Source organism: Cibotium barometz, chromosome 19, assembly GCF_041138505.1.
Source record: "Cibotium barometz isolate CiBa-2024 chromosome 19, ASM4113850v1, whole genome shotgun sequence".
Taxonomy (NCBI): domain Eukaryota; kingdom Viridiplantae; phylum Streptophyta; class Polypodiopsida; order Cyatheales; family Cibotiaceae; genus Cibotium; species Cibotium barometz.
In genome coordinates, this window is record NC_141064.1 from 41,418,072 (window position 1) to 41,421,049 (window position 2,978).

The window sequence follows — 2,978 nt, forward strand, 5'->3', positions numbered from 1 at the left end:
GAAGGTTGGTAGCTTAACTTGCACACGGTTAAGGACAGTAGCCAATGGCTCTGGCCGTGGAGCTGCGATAGGGTTAGAAGAGGAAGATGCTAAGGGAAGAGTAAGGGAACGAGGAAGAACCCTACGACTAGTTTGAAGAGGAGAATGAAGGGGTGAATAACCTCCAGAATCTCTAGTCTTCGGGGGCATGCATAATACTCCTCACCCCACGATCAAAAATCACCAAAAAAGAAAAGGAAAAAAATTAGACTATCCTTGACCTCTAGGAGAGTCCCATCGTGATCGCCAAATTTTGTCTAAAAGCTGTGGATGACTCCGCTCGTCCTTGCTAGGGAACTCGAAGAAAACCGACACAAACACTATGGTTGGGGGAGAAGGGAGCGTAGATCCTCTCAGGGAAGTATACCCACCAAGGATGAGTCAACCTCACTAGACATGCAAGACCTATGCTCTACATTGTCTATTGTGCTCTCCGACACCACCTAGCACCGTAGTACCCCTACAGGCCTCACACTCACACCACACACACCACTCACACCTCACTCACCTCGCTCACACAAAGAGATAGACAAAACACCAACAGAGCACAACACCACCATCACAATACCAAAAGGGAGTGATACAAGGGAGACTCCGCTCCGATAGAAGGACTGTGCTAGAAGTCAAGGTGATACACGAGAGAGTGTCCTCTTCTGTGAGAGTATGTCCTAGACTGTCTGTATTCTCTGCCGAGAGAGTGCTCCCCTTAACTCCTCCTTGGGTGTCCTCCTCCTCGGGTGGTGCTCAAGAGGATCTCTCCCTGCCTTGGGAAGGGAGAGGGGAAAGGAAGATGGTGCTCAGGATCTCGAGAGGATCTCTCCCTATCTTAGGAAAGGGAGAGGGGTGTTGCCTCCATGAGTGCCATGAGTGCTCAGGATCTCGAGAGGATCTCTCCCTATCTTAGGAAAGGGAGAGGGGTGTTGCCTCCATGAGTGCCATTGGAGTTGGCCATGCGCATATGAGATGTCGAAGGGGACCAGCAGCAGTCAGAGGGATCAAAGAGCACTGGTGGTTGGAGGGGGCACTGGTGGTGATGGTGGTTGGAGTCATCGAAGGGCATCGGCGCTCGGAGTGCACCGGCGCTCAAAGTGGTCGGAGCACACTAGGCAGTCGAAGTGGTCGGAGCAGTCGGAGGGCACTCGCGGTCGGAGTGGTCAGAGCACACCAACGGTGGCGGCGGTTGGAGATGTTGGAGGTGATGGTGGCAACTCTTGGTGGAGTGTGGAGGACCTGGCTTCCCATCCACAGGTCGAGTGGTCGGTCGGAGGGCACTGGCGGTCGGAGTGGTCGGAGCGCGGTCGGAGTGGCAGGGCACCGGCGACAGTCGGAGTGGTCGGAGCACACTAGTGGTGACAACGGTCAGAGTGATTGGAGGGCACTGGCGGTGGCGGCGGTCGGAGTGGTCGGTGGAGTGTGGAGGAACTAGCTTCCCATCCACAGAGTGTATCTTAGTTAGGACACACTCATGATGATGTGTTTTCTTCATTTCTATCCAATTAGTGTTATCATTTTAGTGTAGGATTAGTTTATGATTAGATAGATGTCTTATCATCAGGAGATCTTGAACCATTATGCATACCATCAACCTTAAACTTTCGCAAACTTGAACAATATTTTGGGCCTGCATAGACTTCAGTTGGCTATATATTCACATGACCAACACGCATGTGCCATATGTCAATATTTTCAAATGACACTTATTCTATGCGCAAACATGGATGCCTTACCTCAGGCATGTTCACATCCAAAGTAAACATCCTGCCATTCCTCTTACCCTTTGCAACTAAGAGAGAATAATTTTTGAAGTCTTCCACAAAACATCCTTGAGGATTAAACCTCATTGCACACCCTGCTTACCCAAGGGTATGGTAGTCCTGTGAGCTAGGAAAGGCTTTGGGACAACGGTTCTAAGGGAGGATTATCCTCCAAGGAAACCAGTTTCTTTGTAGTATTTGGAACATGAAGTACATCTGCCAAACACATAGAAACTCTCTCTGTCTCTCTCTCTCTCTCTCACACACACACACACACACACACACACACACACACACACACACACACACACACACACACACACATGCACACATTTGTTTTTGTGAACATGATTCTATTAACAATGACTTATGTACAATATAGGATATGTACACACATGTATGCATGTGCGCGCACACACACACACTCACACACACACACACACATCCACACATCCATAGACACACGCACGCACATCCACACACACACATATGAAAATATATATTATGAATTAGAGAGAGAGAGAGAGAGAGAGAGAGGAGAGAGAGAGAGAGAGAGAGTTAGAGAGATTGAGAGAGTTAGAGAGAGAGTTAAAAAGATATTTAGAGATAGAGAGAGAGTGAGTGTTAGAGAGAGAGAGAGAGAGAGAGAGAGAGAGAGAGAGAGAGAGAGAGAGAGAGAGAGAGAGAGATTTGGCTAGTTCGAGAGAAATAGAGACAATTAGAAAGGGTACGAGAGAGAGAGAGAGAGAGAGAGAGAGAGAGTTAGCGAGATAGGAGAGAAATAGAGGGAGGGAGTAAGAGAGATTGCAAGAGTGAAATACACACACACACACACAACTAGAGAGAGAGAGAGAGAGAGAGAGAGAGAGAGAGAGAGAGAGAGAGAGAGAGAGAGAAATCCATGGCTTGAAGAAACCCCAAGACTCCATGGCATGGAGACATGGTATCAAGGTCATAGAATCAAGAGACCCTATGGCTACATGGTCATAGGCCTAACTCACTAGTGACCCCAAAGACTCCATGATTGGAGGAGACTACAGGACTCCATGGCTTGAGGAGACCCTTATTGGCCAAACAGTCATAGGCCTAAGTCCCTAATGCATCCAAAGCCTCCATGGCTTGAGAAAGCCCCAAGACTCCATGGCATGAGGACATGGTAACAAGGTCATAAACCCAAGTGATCTT